At 40.5% G+C, this 16,603-nt stretch overlaps 1 non-coding gene across 1 annotated transcript; it reads left to right on the forward strand.

Annotated features, from left to right (window-relative positions):
* Positions 1-3,357: 3,357 nt before the first annotated feature.
* LOC126023670 (U6 spliceosomal RNA) lies at positions 3,358-3,460 on the forward strand. The gene has a single exon (XR_007500770.1). It is a non-coding gene; the product is annotated as a U6 spliceosomal RNA (small nuclear RNA).
* Positions 3,461-16,603: the final 13,143 nt, after the last annotated feature.

Here is a 16,603-nt window from a genome sequence, read left to right on the forward strand (position 1 = left end):
AATGAATGAGATTTTTTTGTTTGTTTTGTTTTGTTCTTGGGTCACACCCGGCAGCACTCAGGGGTTACTCCTGGCTCTGTGCTCAGAAGTTGCTCCTGGCAGGCTTATGGGACCATAAAAGATGCCAGTATTCGAACCAACATCCATCCTGGATCAGCTGCTTGCAAGGCAAACACCCTACCACTGTGCTATCTCTTTGGCCTCCATAAAGAGAATTAATTTTTAATGTCCATTTCTTGTCTACCATAATTTTTGTATAAGAAGGGCATTGAGTTTTGTGTGTTAATTTTGTAGCTTGCTACTTTGCTAAAGGAAACTATAGTTTTTAGAAGCTTTTTGGTAGTCTTTAAGGTTTTCTAAACATAGTATCATGTCATCTATAAACAGTGAGAGCTTGATTTCTTCCTTTCCTCTCTGGCTGCACTTGATATGTTTTTCTTGCCTAATTGCTATGGCAAGTACTTCCAGTACTACTTTGAATAGGAATAGCAAAAGGGGACAGCCTTATCTTGTGCCAGATTTAAGAGGTCTGGCATTCATATTTTCTTTTTTTTTTTTTTTTTCTGTTTTTGGGTCATACCAGGCAGTCTCAGGGGTTATTCCCACTCTATGCTCAGAAATCGCTCCTGGCAGGCTCAGGGGACCATATGGAATGCTGGGCTTTGAACCATTGACCTTCTGCATGAGAGGCAAATGCCTTACCTCTATGCTATCTCTACGGCCCCATATGTTCTTAATTAAGTATAATATTTGCCATGGGTTTGTGGTAAATGGCCTTGACTATATTGAGGAAACTTGAATCCATTTCCATCTTGTTCAGAATTTTTCTCATAAATGAGTGTTGGACCTTATCAAATGCTTTTTCTACACATATTAATATAATCATCCAGTTTTTATTTTCCTTTTAGTTGATGGGCTGCATTATGTTGAGTGACTTCCTATTTTTAAACCCTCCTTGCATCTCTGGAATGAATCCTGCTTGGTCATGATGTTCTTGATGAGCCATTGCTACTTTTTGCTAGGATTTTGTTGATAATCTTTGCATCTCTGTTCATCAAGATTTTTGGTCTGGGCCGGGCGGTGGCGCTAAAGGTAAGGTGCCTGCCTTGCCTGCGCTAGCCTTGGACGGACCGAGGTTCGATCCCCCGGTGTCCCATATGGTCCCCCAAGCCAGGAGCAACTTCTGAGCACATAGCCAGGAGTAACCCCTGAGCGTTACCGGGTGTGGCCCAAAAACCAAAAAATAAAAACCAAAAAAAAAAAAAAAAAAAAAAAAAGATTTTTGGTCTGTGGATACCTTTTTTGTGGCTTTGCCTGCTTTTGGTATCACGATGATGTCAGCTTCATAGGAACTATTTGGGAGTGTTTCTGTTTCTTAAATTTTCTGGAAGAGCCTGAAAAGGATTAGTAAGTTCTCTTGAGAGGTTTGAAAGAATTCATTAGTAAATAGATCTGGTCCTGGGCTTTTGTTTTAGGGAACAAACACCTTACCTACAAGTTATCTCTCTGGCCCCTGTTTTTTCTTTTATAATATAGTGTATAATATTGATTCACTTGCATATGTTAAACCATCCTTGAATCCCTGGACTGCATCTTACTTGGTCATGTTGTGTAACATTCTTGATTAGTTGTTGGATTCTATTTGCTAATACTTTAAGGGTCATTGCATCTGAATTCATCAATGATATTGGCCTGAAATGTTCTTTTTTATGTAGTGCCTCTATTTGTTTTTGGTATCAGACTGATGTTAGCTTCGTAGTAGCTATTTGGTGGTATTTCTTCCATTTCTTTTTTGTTTGTTTGTTTGTTTTTTTGTTTTTGGGTCACAACCGGCAGCGTTCAGGGGTTACTCCTGGCTCTATGCTCAGAAATAGCTCCTGGCAGGCTCAGGGGACCATATAGAATGCCGGGGTTTGAACCACCATCCTTCTGCATGCAAGGCAAATGCCTTACCTCTATGCTATCTCTCCGACCTCTGTTTCTTTCATTTACTGGAAGATCTTGAAAGGGATTGGCAGTAAGTCCTCTTTAAATGTTTGAAAGAATTCACTAGAGAATCCATCTGAGCCTGTTCTGTGTGTTTGGAAAGCCTTCTGATTACCATTTCAATTTCTTCAATTGGTCTCTTCAGGTATTCCACATCAACTGGTACGTTAGAAGAGTACATGCATGTATCTATTTCTTCTAGTTCTCTTGTTTTCTGACATAAAAATTCTCACGACAATCTCTGATTACCATTTGAGTTGCTGTAGTATCTGTAGTGACACCCCCTTTTTATTTCTGATTTTGTTTATTAATTTGTTCTCTGTGAATCTTGCACATGGTTATTCAATCTTGTTTATTTTTTCCAAAAACCAACTCTTTCTGTCATTAATTTTTTGGAATGTTTTTTGTGTGTCTATTTCATTACTTTCTGTTCTAAACTCATTAATTTCTTCTCTACTTTTTTTTTTTTTTTTTTATCACACCCGGCAGTGCTCAGGGGTCATTCCTGGCTCCACGCTCAGAAATCACTCCTGGCAGACTCTGGGGACCATATGGGATGCCAGAATTCAAACCACTGTCCTTCTGCAGGAAAGGCAAACGCCTTACCTCCATGCTATCTCTCTGGCCCCTCTTCTCTATTTTTATCAGTTTTTGTTTGTATTCACTTCTATTTTGAGTGATTAGGTTTGGAGAAGATAGTTGACATGTTTTCTATCCTCTTGATTTTACAAAAGTATTTTTTTAAATACTTTTTATTGTGACCAACATGAATTACAAATCTTTCACAGTAATATTTGAGGTACATAGTGGCATTGATTCAGGGGTATTCCCATCAACAGTGTTGTCCTCCTTCCACCTCAGTTCCCAGCATCCCCCCCCCCTTTGCCCCCCATATTGCTAAGATAACTAGTCCCCTCTGTGTATAGATTGTTGAAGATTGACTATCAATTCTGCTGTCTTTGACTCTGGGTTTGGTGTTTAAGTCTGATCCTTATGTAAGCATTTTTTATGGCCCAATATGTGGTCTATCTTGGAGAATGTCCTTTATGCATTAGAGAAGAAAGTGTATAAGTTTTTTGAGGACAGAAAGAACTATATATAAAGTACTGTATATATATATATATATCAGTTAAACCACTCTCTTCCATTTCTTTCTTCAAAATCAGTATATCATTGTTGAGTTTTAGTCTGCTTGAGAGAGGAAAGAGTGTTGGTGAAGTCTCCAACTATTCTCTTGCTATTGATGTCTTTTTGTCAAGTCTGTTAACAGTTGTTTTAAGTATTTTGCTGACTTTTTATTGAGTGCATATATGTTTAGGAGTAACTTCTTCCTGAAAAGTACATATCTCTTTATTATTAACAAATGTCATGTTACTTTGGCAGCAAATATACTATAATTGGAACGATACAGAGAAGATTAGCATGGCCCCTGCACACGAATAACACTCAAAATTATGAACCATTCTGTAGGGTTCCAGAGTAGAAGGACAAGACCACATAACTGGAATAAAGTTGAACACTAATCTGTCTCCAACAAGATTACCCAGCCTGGCCAACCAGGGCTACCCCTGAAGGAGATGAGCCCCGCCCAAGGTCATGATGAAGATTATATAGGAAAGGGATATAGGGAGGTTCCAGCTTTCTGATGATCCTTAAAAGGAGTGGCTCTTATCTAGGGGTATCTTCCAGGTAGACTGAGGGGAGGTCTATGGAAATAGGCTTCTGAACCCCCAGCATGTAGCCCACACCATGTGGTCCTTAAAACTTGTTGTTTCTCCCAGCTCAGAACTTAAGAAGCCTTCCATGTGGCTTTTACAAAATGGTGTCCCTCCTTATCAGAATCCAGGTCCCAACTATTCCATATTTTTAAATGTCACTTTTTGAGGCAAAAGAAGGAGCCATGAACATTTTAAAAACCTTTTTCTTTGGTTAAGCTGTTGCCCCAGGAGTAACCCCTAAGCGTCATTGGATGTGGCCCAAAAACAAGCAAACACAAATTTATGAAGAAATATACAAAGTAGTTTAAGTTATAACTATGAGTTGGGGGAGGGGGAGTTTGTAACATATAGATTTTTTTTTTTTTTGGTTTTTGGGCCACACCCGTTTAACACTCAGGGGTTACTCCTGGCTATGCGCTCAGAAATCGTCCCTGGCTTGGGACCATATGGGACACCGGGGGATCAAACCTCGGTCTGTTCTACGCTAGCGCTAGTGCTTGCAAGGCAGACACCTTACCTCTAGCGCCACCTTCCCAGCCTCAACATATAGAATTTTTAAACCACATTAAAGTATTATTAAAATAAAGCTACTTTCCCCCCAAAAATTACTGATTTATTTTAGAAGATGGTTTACTTTGTGTCATTTTTATATGGGTGTTTTAAAATTTTGTTTTTGTTTCGGGTGTGGTTTTTGGAGGGGGGGATATCACCTTGCGATGCTTAGAGATTATTTCTGGCTCACTGCACTCAGGATTTATACCTGTCTGGTTTGGGGAACCGTATGGGTTGCTGAGGATTGTACCTGGTGGGCTTTCTGCAAGGCAAGTGCCCTACTCTCTGTACTATCTCTCTGACCCTCAATAGTGTCATTTTTATTTTTCTTAAAGTTTAAAGGGCATATGTTTTAGGATAGGAATAGCATCTATTCATCCTACCCCCTTTCTAAAATAATAAGGTATCTCTTAGTTTATTAAGGCTTCACAGTTTAGAGAAAAACTTTGTGAAAGCTTCATTTCCTCTTCTTTTTCTCTTTTCTGTTTCATTTCCTCCTCCTCATCATCTTTCAGTTTTATATTCATAAGCAAGGTGATATTCCTTTTCAGACTAATTGTATGCTCCAAAGAAAAGAAAATGAACTCCTCGGCTTTCCTAATTCTTCAAAGACAATATTTCCCCTTTTTATTGCACCTCTGTTTAAAATACTTGTGAGTTTCCTCTGCGGTTTGAGTTTGTTCTGCCTCCAGTGCTTTCTGGGTTTACCTGAGGACCCACTGCTGTCATATCCTTTTCCTGTAGAGGTGTGGGAGAAGTAAATGCAATGAATTGAAAGTCCTTTTAAACTGAAAAATCACTCAAAAGTGAAAGGTTATTATTATTAAAAATCAGTGAGAGAGGCCAGAAAGAAAATACAGCAGGTAGGATGTTTGTCTTACACGGCTGATGGCTAATGTGTGTTACATCGCTTGCATCCCATATACTTTTTCTAAATCTACCAGGAGTGATTCCTGAACCCAGAGCCAAGAGTAGCCCCTGTGCACCGCTGGGGGTGGCCCTTCAAAACACACAAACAGGAATGAGAAAAGAAAGCAATCTTCCTCTCCTTCCCCCGAGCTCTCTTTTTTTTTCTCCCTTTTCTTTCCCCACTTCCACTCCCCTCCTCTGTGTTGCCTTCTCACTCCCTGTAAGAGCTTTTTCAGATCTGAGCAAAGGGAATTAGGAAACTGTTAAAACAAAATAGAGCAAGAATAAGTATAAATTACATGCAAATTTCTGAGACATAGAATAAAAACAAACTCTAAACTGAAGCAAGCAGGCTGGAGGACGTGTAGGGAAGCACCCCACACCCTTAAGGCCATAAATTCTTGAGCAGTAATAAAACCAAGAGACAGGATTTAGAGGAGTTCCTTCATCATCGGTAAGAATTTCACCTGGCGCCACTACAGTCCCCGAGAAGACTAGACCTCTTCCTGAGAGAAGCTCCACCAGAACAAAGACCAGGAAATGGAACATTAAAAGAAGACAAACATCTACCCCAGCCCTTCCCTGGCACTCACCCTTGCAGCAACATTCTTGTTTGGATAGAAAGCCCCTTGTAGGAGCAGGTTGGGAAAAATTCTATAAAAGCCAATTCAGGACAAAAGAGGTACACACATGAGTTTTCTGGGTACCTGGTTTCTGAGCACATGTGCCCACATCTCTCCATATGAGATATGGACTTTCCTATTTTTGTGCTGGTTTATGTACCAGGGCTTTCTCTACTGGGAGAAGCCTGCGTTCTTTCTTTTGTTGTTGTTTTTGTTTTTGTTTTTGTTTTTTGTTTTTTGGTTCCTCCTGACTCTGTGCTCAGAAATCACTCCTGGCAGGCTCGGGGACCATATGGGATGCCAGGATTAGAAGCACCATCCGTTCTGCATGCAAGGCAAATGCCCTACCGCTGTGCTATCTCTCCGGCCCCCTGTGCTCTTTCTGTAGCATGTTACTCTTTCTTTCATTCTGTCTCTCTCTGTTTCTGTCTCCCTCTGTCTCTGTCTCTGTTTCTGTTTCTCTGTCTCTCTCTCTCTCTTATATTCTCCCTTCCCTTCCTCAGTACCTACAAATAAAACACATTGTTTTTTACTACACTGTCTTTAACTGAAATTCTTTTCTGTGAGGGAAGGCAGCAGACCCAAAATGCCTGGGGTTAATTTTATTTTGCTTTCCTTGCCAGAGTAAGTTCAACAGTTCTAGATCTCTCCAGTCACTTCCCCATGTGCAGAAGTAGATAGAGAGAAAGAGGCAGAGTCCTTTCTTGGAACTGCTACATCAGCAGGCAAAGCCAAATTGGATTTAGATTTACCAACGTTTTTGTGTTTTCAGTCCTGCTAAAATCTTTGAGCTTCATCTTTGAATTCCTTTTCTGGTTTACTTGTTTTTCTTTGTTTTGGCTACACCCTACAGCAGTGCTTAGAGGTTACTCCTGGTTCTACATTCAGAAATCACCCTGGCAGGCTCCAGAGACTATATGGGATGCCTTGCATCAAACCCGGGTCATTCCCAGGTGGGCCATTAGCAAGGCCCTTCTGCTTGTGTTATCACTCTGGACCGCAGTCATCTACTTCCTAATGCAAGGAAGTAAATGATATTTGTATTCTTTGTTGCAATTGCTACTGGAAACGGTTTTCAGCCTCCTGCTATGCATTTTTCCTTTCAGCTGCGAGTCTGGGTTCTCCAAATTGATGCTCTGATTGACAGTCTAAGATGAGATCTAGGTGGGGCTGGCGAGGTGGCACTAGTGGTAAGGTGTCTGCCTAGCAAGTGCTAGCCAAGGAAGGACAGAGGTTCAATCCCCCGGCGTCCCATATGGTCCCCCCAAGCCAGGGGCAATTTCTGAGCACTTAGCCAGGAGTAACTCCTGAGCATCAAACGTGTGTGGCCCCAAAAACCAAAAAAAAAAAAAAAAAAAAAAAAAGATGATATCTAGGATATGTAACTGAGAGGTACATATATATATTATTTTTGTACTTTCATACTTAATTTTGTAAGGGAGAGTCAAGGCATTGAGATTGTGACCAAAATGGAGGGAAAAGAAAGCAGTTTATTTGTACAGACCAAGAGTTCAGATAGCCCTACCAACTCTCTGCCCTGAATAAAGGATTCACTCTGCTTTTATGTCTTCAAAAGTGGATGCAAACAAGCAAGCAAGTTAATGGTGTTTACACACCAAAAAAAAAAAAAAATTGCATTTAAGGCTGATGTGGCTTTGCACCAAATTTACTGTTTTGGTTCAGTTTCTAAGCTCTAGTGATTTGGGTGGCTCCATATCTATAAATCTTAGAGATCTTCTTTTCACCTTTTTTGTTTTGTTTTGTTTTGGGGCCACACCTGGTGATGCTCAGAGGTTACTCCTGGCTATGCGCTCAGAAATTGCTCCTGGTTTGGGGAACATATGGGACGCTGGGGGATCGAACTATGGTCTATTCTAGGCTAGCGCGGGCAAAGCAGACACCTTACCACTTACACCACTGCTCTGGCCCCTTCTTTTCACCTTTTCTTGTGATCATAAATCCTCACCTCGTTTTTTTTCTCTTAAATGCTCCTTGTCAGCTATTTTTCACTCCCCAGTTTTTCCCCCAATTTCCCTCAAAATTTAAATGTCAATTTGTATTTCCAACTACTTGGGGATTCTTATTTCTTACATAGTTAGACAGGAAGAAATCTTTGTACTAGCCCACTCAGTGAATAGACCTAGAGTAATTTCATAATAAGAAGATTGACAAAATACTAAATCTCTAAAAACTGAGAGTTAAAAGGAAAGAACCAGTCATGAACTGCTGCAAGGATGTGAGACATCTACTCTAGACTGTGTAATCTTCTATGTTGTGGTTGACCACAGAGGCTTGGTACCTGTTTGACTCCCAGGCTCTGTTTTCATAAAACGGAAAATTTGGGGGTACATGACTCAATCTTCTAAACTTAATTTTAGAATGTGTAAGTTGGCAAACAGTAAACTATTGATTTTATAGGTGCTTAAGAAGCATTAATAGACAAACCACTGTTAGAATGTTTACAAAATAATGTCTCTAATTCATCTTGATAACTAAAGAAGCCAAATTAGTCTTTTTTGTTTGTTTTGGGGGGCAAGGGGAGAGCACCCCCAGTGATGTTCAGAGGTTATTCCTGGCTCTGCACTCAGGAATTACTCCTGGCAGTGCTCAGGGATCCTTTTGGACGCTGAGGATTGAACCTGGATCAGCCTTATGAATGCAAACACCCTAATTGCTTTACTGTTGCTCGGGCCACAGAAGCTAAATTCGTCTTACTAAATAATAAGTTAAGGACTTCAACTATTAGGAACATTTTCATAATTACTCCTAATTGTTCTGAAGTGATTCTGAAAGCCATTGATTTCTGTAGACTTTAGAGACATTTCATTTCCATCATTAATTCTAAGGTAGACAGTGCATGGATGAGGGAGAAGCTGAGAACTCTCATGGATATAATCGAAGAAAAAGTTCCAAACAGTAGAGCTAAGAGCAGCTCTTACTAGGCGTGGGCAGACCTGGGTCAATCCCCAGCACTACTTGTGATTCCTTGAGCACAGGCAGGAGTAAGCAGTGAACTACTACCAGGTGTGACCCAATCAGCCTTCATCGCCCTCTCCTACCAAAAATAGAGAAATGTCACTGAATAATTACTGCCTCTCTAACTACTAAGTGTCACACCCGGTGACACTCGGGTTATTCCTGGCTATGCCATCAGAAATCGCTCCTGGCTTGGGGGACCAAAAGGGATCGCTGGGGCATCAAACCGCTGTCTGTCTTAGGCTAGAGCACAAAGGCAAGACGCCTTATGGCTTGCACCACCGCTCTGGCCCTAGAACTTAATGCTGTTGTACTATAATTTCAGGATTTCCATTTGTTTTCTTTAGATGTTTCAGAATTTAAGAGCTTTTACTGTCCTGTAAAGATAAAGCCTAGGAATGCAGCATTCTGTCTCTAATTAGGCCAGTTTCCAATTAGGTCACATTGTATAGGATGGTGTTTGTCTGCCTCCCACAGAAGTTTTAGTAAATTTGGACTTGTGTGGTATTTGCCTCTATTATTTGTTTTATTACTGTCTTCTAGTATCCTGGTAGCTCAAGGTTCAGCCTTAAGTATTAATTTTCCCATTTGTCTCAGAGGTTTGGGCATAATTTACCCATTTGTCTTAGAGGAGGCCTGGGAAAGTGCAGAACCTCTTGGTTCAGTGACTGGGAAATTATGGTTTAGTGTGGGATTTAAGGTGAAGGAAGCAAAGACAGTGTCTCATTTTCTCTTCCTCTCTCCCTCTTCTCTCCCTCTTCTCTCTCTCTCTCTCTCTCTCTCTCTCTCTCTCTCTCTCTCTCTCTCTCTCTCTCTCTCTCTCTCTCTCTTTTAAGATAGAATCTCTTTAGCAACTGGCAAGGGGAAAACTGAAAATTTTGCTTTCATTTTCAGGACCACATGTTAATGATAATGTTAATAAAACCCAGACAGATCTTTATCTTCTGCCTTTTTTTTTTACATGGCTGTTTATATTGATAATAAAACTGACTCAAAGAAATGAAGAACCAAATTTCAATTTTAAAAACAACAAACAAAAACTTGTCCGGGCTGCAGTTGAACAATGTTGAAATTGAAAATGTTGAGAACTGTTCCTCAAATCTTTTCCTGAATTGAAGGATAAGAGAGAGGAAATAGAAATTAAAATTTTGTATTTTTGAATACATGGAAAAAGTGCCTCAAGGCATCAGCCAGGCAGGAATTTATCTATCACTCTAGGGTCCACCAGTGTCCAAACTCCCCTTTCTAAAAAAAATGCTCTTCTCTGTTCCCTATTCCTGTATAAACTTCTGCTGTGACTGCTGGCAAGATGTTTTCTTTGAGGACACAATGTTATAGTTCACTCAAGTTGTTATTCTCAGGCAAGCCAGATTGAAAGCAAAGGCCTGGAGATCAAAAAGATTATTAGCTGAAGTTTAGGGAATTGAAATTGCAGCCAAGGGTGGGTGGGAGAGAAAGTTTTTTGAGTTCAGGTAATCTTGTAAACTCCGACCAAGGTCCTCTCTGTTTGTTTGTTAGTTTATGTTTTCTACAATGAAAACAAGCAATCAAGCAGTCTTACAGAAGCTAAACTGCCGTTAAAGCTGATGTGGCTTGGAAGACAAAGGGTTTTGCGCAGAACTAATTTTTGCTTCAGCTGCTAAGCTCTGGTGAGTTGATTCAGGCCTTTCTTGTGCTCAGAGTACTTCATCTGTTTCCTTTACTCCCTCTTACACCAGTTAATCTCTGCCAGTTTCCTTCAGAAGTTGAATTCAATAGTAACTTTATTTGAGGAAAAAAAGGAAATGGCAAGTAAGCAGGAGAGGACGTGAGTTTTTCTTTTTTTTTTTTTTTTGTTTTGGGGCCACACCCGGCGGTGCTCAGGGTTTACTCCTGGCTGTCTGCTCAGAAATAGCTTCTGGCAGGCATGGGGGGGGGGGGGGGGAAAGAACCATATGGGACACCGGGATTCGAACCAACCACCTTTGGTCCTGGATCAGCTGCTTGCAAGGCAAACGCCGCTGTGCTATATTAGATTTTCTTAAGTAGATAGGATGCATACCAGGGAAAAGGGGCATTCTTTATTATTATCATCCAATAATATGTCCTTGTTATTTTATCTAAAATTTTATTTTGCATTGTTTATTATTATTATAATTATTATTTGCTGGGGGGGGGCACACTTGGTTGTGCTTAGGGCTTACCTCTAGATCTGTGTTCAGGGATCACTTCTAGTTGTGCTCAGTGGATCAGAAGCAGTGCCAGGAATAGAACCTGGACTGGCCTTCTGCAAGGCAAGCACTCTAATACTTGTACTATTTATCTTACCTCAGCCTGCTCTTTTATATTAGATTAAGTAGGGGGGTGAGTAAACTCTCTGCATTGGGTTTAAAATGTGCAGGATGGTAGATAAAGAGATTAAGACTAGCCACATGTTTGAGAAGTTTATCATTTGTTTATCCGGGTGTAAAGCCTGGACCAATTCTCTAGGGATATTTTTCTGGGGCCATTCTTTTTTCTAGTCTGACTCCACCTATTTCCCTCTTGTCACCATGTAGATTTTTTACTTACTTGCAGGAGTTCTGGGATCTATTTCCAGAACCACATAATCCTCTAAGCACCATAGTAAGAGTATTCCTGAACCTCACCAAGAAAAAGAAAACAAAGTTAAAGTACATATTTTCATCTGACAGTATATATATCAAAAGGCCTCAGGGAACAATTCAGTATATCTAATACAAGAACAGGAAGGAATCATCTATTAGAGAAAGGAGAGATTTTTCTGTCTGGAAAAATAGAAAAACAGTCTGACTGAACTGCATTTTATTAATTTATTTTTGTTATTTTGGGTCACACCAGTAGTGCTTAGTTGTTGCTCTGTACACAGGAATAATTCCTGGCGAGGTTGGGGCACCATATAGAAATCTAGATCAACCACATTCAAGTGAAGAGCCTTTCTTGCTGTACTCTCAGTTCCAGAATTGCATTTTAAACCTGGATCTTAAAGAAACAATACAATTTTAGAAAGAGAAAGGGAGTATGGGAATATTCAATATCAAGTTCCAGAACAAAAAGGAAGTAGTTAAAAAAAAATCCTTTGTATATACACAAATACTATAGTTCACCAACAACTTTGAAACTTGCCTAAGGGGCGAGTATATTCTAGTTTAAAAAATAAAGTTTATAGAACATCAGAGTTCAATTAGGATATTTTAGGAATAGTTTAATCTTAGTAAGATTTACTTAATTTAAGGGTTAAAGAAAATTTATGGGGAGTATCTCAGCAGTAGAGCATTTGCTTTGCACATGTGAGGCACTTCCTTCAAATTTCCAACCCCACCAAAAAAAAAATCAAAGCGGGAGTAAAAAAAAAAGAGAGAAAAATTAGCCATAAAATAATATAAAACAAAAGAAATGTGTCATATTCACAAATGACAATATAACAGCTTCCACTCTAAAAGCATATTTTCTAAGAATTGTATCTTCTAGGTTATTGTCAAGAAATAGTTTAACTACTTATATCCAAGTATCGTTCAAAGACTTTGGTTTCTTAGGTATAGTGGAAAAAGCCACCATGTCAACATTTCAAGTACCCATTCTATAAAGACTCAAAAAATTCAAGAATTTACTATCACTCATTCCCATCAAAGGTTAGGGGAGAATGAGTTTAAGAATTTAGGCACAGTTTAATGAATGGGAGGGCAAAAGGGCAGTTAGAGAATTTGGAAGTGATAAGAAGCCAACACAGACTATTATTACTTTGTTCCCTCCCCCTCTTTTCCCTCCGGGAACGTCAGGAAAGTGGGGGACTAGTTTGAGCTAGTTAAACTTATTGAGAACTTGAAAAAGTGGCAAACCGCATTCTAATAATAGCTAAGTTTATTTACCCTTTACTACTTAGGAAACCTATACTGTTAATTATTGCAGTTTCCTTTGAGGATGCTTCCGAAGAAATTTTGAGAGTTGACCTAATCTTGCCTGGAGATTTAAGACTGGTAAATAGTCCCAAACAGGATATAAATACCCTGGGGACATTGAATTCTCCTTCCACCCTCCCTCCCAATCCCGGTGCTTTATTGCCTCAATGCAGAGCTATCTGCATATAAATTGTAATGGGTAAGGGAACTCCAATAATTTGTTTTCCTCCCAACAGTGACACTGGGGGGGGGGGGGGGGGAGTGGCAGTATTCATTACGCTGGAAATTCCTGGGTGAGCCAGTTAAACGACTGGCCCTGGGAGAATGGTCGCATTTAACCTGGGAAAGAAAATTGAAGAAAAGAAGAAAGGAGCTACTTAGTGGACCTTGGAAAAGAGCAGCATTTATTTGGGGAATTGCCAAAGCAAAAGAACCCCAGGAAGGATCCAGGGAGAGGTGAGACTGGAGGTGTGAGTGAATCCCAAAGATTTGAAGGGACAGCTGCTTGGAAGGGGACATTGAAAGGAGCAAAATTAATAGAAAATCACTGGGGATTTACCAACAAGCCGTGACTTTATTTAGTTTGGTGGAGTTGGAAGACAATTTTGATGGCATTGCAAGGCAGTTTCGAGTAGAAGGAGGAATGTGTGGGCGGTGAGGACAAGGAGACGGTCAGTGCAAACAACTGTTGAAAAAGTGTCCTTGAAGGGGAGACCAGAGATAGGCCTGACTTGGAGGTGGAGTCAGAGAAGTTTCTTTCTTTGTACCAGAAACTTGGATTTAAAGCTTAGAGCCAGCCCGGAGAAATGAAGAACAAGCAATTTGCCTTCGGTCTACAATCCTGGAGCTAAACTCCTGGCTGTGGGAGAGAGATGCAACTTGAGCCCAGGGAGTATAACCTTTATACTAGAGGTACAGCTCTGCTTTTTGGGGGAGAGAGGAAGAGCTTGGGGGTGGGTGGGTAGGGGCAGGGGCTGGTTGCTGAAGGATGGAGGAAAGTGCTGGCTGCAGGCTCAAGTTTGCTCTGTCCTCGCCGAGGTAGGGTTTGTGGATTCTATATGCAAGTGACTGGGGGTAGGGGGACAGGCCCCATTCTAGATCCTTGCTAGCTAGGCCTTGGTGCCATCCTTGCGGTTTCTGGGCAAAAGTGGTGCTACTATTGGGTCCGGCTTCCTAGTCCAATACACGAACCAGGATGCTCAAGATGCAATCAAGCAAAGAGCATTTTTTTTGAGAGCCACAATCCAGCATGCTGGGGTCAACCTAGGGACAGTTGTCGACCGCGGCCCAATTTACATTCTTACTTTTATACCCAGTTTAGAGAATTTTCAAATGGGCTTGTTGAGCTTGCAGGGATTGGTTACACATTACAAAATTGCTTATCGTGCGCTAGGTCAGGGAAAAGCTCTACCTAAATAAGGGCTCTATGGCTATTGTAAGCAGGATTGGCTGGGGTGGGAAGGTAATAAGTGACTGTCCGGCTGACTGTGTGGGGCTCGATTGGCTAACTGGAGGTGGTGGCATTTCTTGGTAACTTTTACTGCTTCATTTACAGTAAGAGGTCTACTCTGCACCAGCTGAAGCCTGTCATGGCTGCTGTCTGGCCCTTTTACTACTGTTGGACACTAGAAGAAACAATAGTTCAAAACTAGTTCAGGGCCTGGATGCATTCTGACTTCATGGTTTCCTGGACGTGAAACTCAGGGTTTTCCTTGCCATATCTCTTCAATCTTTGCCTTCCATCTATTTTGTTAGGGTTACAGATAGGAAGGGAACAAACTGGTTCTATAATAGTTCAGACAGTGACGAAGTTTGCCCTAGGCGGTACTGGACTAAAAAACTAATCCTCTTTATCTGATTTATTGGATTATTCACTCTGGAAGGACCATCATAAAAACAAGTGTTTTGTTTTTTTCTTTTAAGTGGGGCTATTGTAATAAAGGCCCCACATTTAGAATTTTTACAAGTGGCAATGTTCAGAATTTTTGTTTTTTGTTTTATTTTGTTTTGGGGTCACACCCAGCAGTGCTCAGGGGTTACTACTGATTCTGCGCTTAGAAATCGCCCCTGGCAGGCTGTAGGGGGGGGACCATATGGGATGCTGGGATTCGAACCACTGTCCTGCATGTAAGGCAAATGCCTTACCTCCATGCTATCTCTCCAGTCTCAATGTCAGAACTTAAAGTGTGTGAAATTCTTCTGTTGATATATATATATATATATATATATATATATATATATATTTTTTTTTTTTTTTTTTTTTTGGTTTTTGGGCCACACCCGGTAACGCTCAGGGGTTACTCCTGGCTATGTGCTCAGAAGTTGCTCCTGGCTTGGGGGACCATATGGGACACCGGGGGATCGAACCTCGGTCCGTCCAAGGCTAGCGCAGGCAAGGCAGGCACCTTACCTTTAGCGCCACCACCCGGCCCCCTTCTGTTGATATTTTATTGACAAAAAAAAAATGACAAGTTTAATGTCGTGGTCAGGTGGGAAGGTTACAGAAAGAAAGGAGTTTGTTTAGTAAAACAGCCATTACAAGGGAAGTGTGTGGTTATGTTAGAATCTAAAGTTTGATTTAGAATTAACTGTAACCTAGCTTTGCTGCGAACCTAAATGTACAGCCATGACAGGCTCAAGTTTTGAGGTACAAAGAGTAGGTCCAGAAGAACAGCCAGTTCCTGGAACCAGACTATAGGGGTACAGACTTGGAAATACAGTAACACAAAGGCAACTACAACCTGGGTCTGACAGAACTGACTGACACACCCTGGATCTTGAGGAGTTTGATTTCACTTCACTGAGCCTACAGCCCACCCTAGCCATTTGTCTGATGCAACATACATCTTACAACCAATCCTAATCATTCGTCTGATGCAACTTTGTACTAAGAACTTATAGTGTTAAACATCAACTATCCAGAGGCAGAAATCCTCTAAATTCCTTATTAATAAGGGGCCTGTGAGCCCACCCCAGATCACCATTTCTTAGAATGTGATTGACTCCAGCATGCTGGAAATAAAAGCTCCCTTACATTTTTGCTGCACTGGCTCTTTCTGTCTTGGTGAGATGGGTTTGGAGTCCAGATTGAACAGTTACATGGAGCCTGGCTTTAAGATCAATGATCTAGTTTCAAATTTCCACATATGTCAGACCTGAAATATGTATATGTTAGTATAAAGACTAACTCAAGAATCAAGAATCATTAGAAATATAAAATTATAAGATGGATGTTGTAATTGGTTGGGTAAAGAAACTATGCTAGCTATTGGAAAACATGAATTTTTAGGATGACAAATGTTGTATCTTTTAAGTTGTCCTTGAATTAATGTACTGCAGCGTTGAGATCTGTTTAACTTCTGTGGTTAAACTGATATTGGAGATGGGAGAGTAGAATGATTAGAGTCAACTTTTCATGTGTCTCTTTGAAAGTTTTTTTGTTTGTTTTGGGACCACATCTGACAGGGTTTAGGACTTATTTCTGACTCACCACTCAAGGATGAGTTGGGTGACTGTATGAAGTGCTCAAAGTCAAACCCAGGTCAGCCTTGTTCTAAGTAAGTACCCTACCCATTATAGTATTGGTTATCACAGTATTTCAATATTTAGATGCATTTCAGATTTTCTTCTTCTTGAACTGCTTTATAAAATAGGTCTGCATTGCTCTATGGAACCCTGAATTCCACGGAGTGACCCTTGAACATAGCAAAGAGTAAACAAAAACCAAAATAAATAAATAATAAACTGTCATGTTCTAGGAACAGAAACAAATTTCTGAGAAATCTTCTGCGGGCTATTCAGAAACTTTCCAAGATAACTTTGTTTTGGTTTGTTTTTGGGTCACACCTGGCAGTGATCAGGGGACCATGTAGAGTGCTATGAATTGGACCCCAGTATGCAAAGCTCTTTAACTATCACTCTGACTGCTTCAAGAGAAATTTTA

The sequence above is a fragment of the Suncus etruscus genome, chromosome 11, assembly GCF_024139225.1.
Source record: "Suncus etruscus isolate mSunEtr1 chromosome 11, mSunEtr1.pri.cur, whole genome shotgun sequence".
Classification (NCBI taxonomy): domain Eukaryota; kingdom Metazoa; phylum Chordata; class Mammalia; order Eulipotyphla; family Soricidae; genus Suncus; species Suncus etruscus.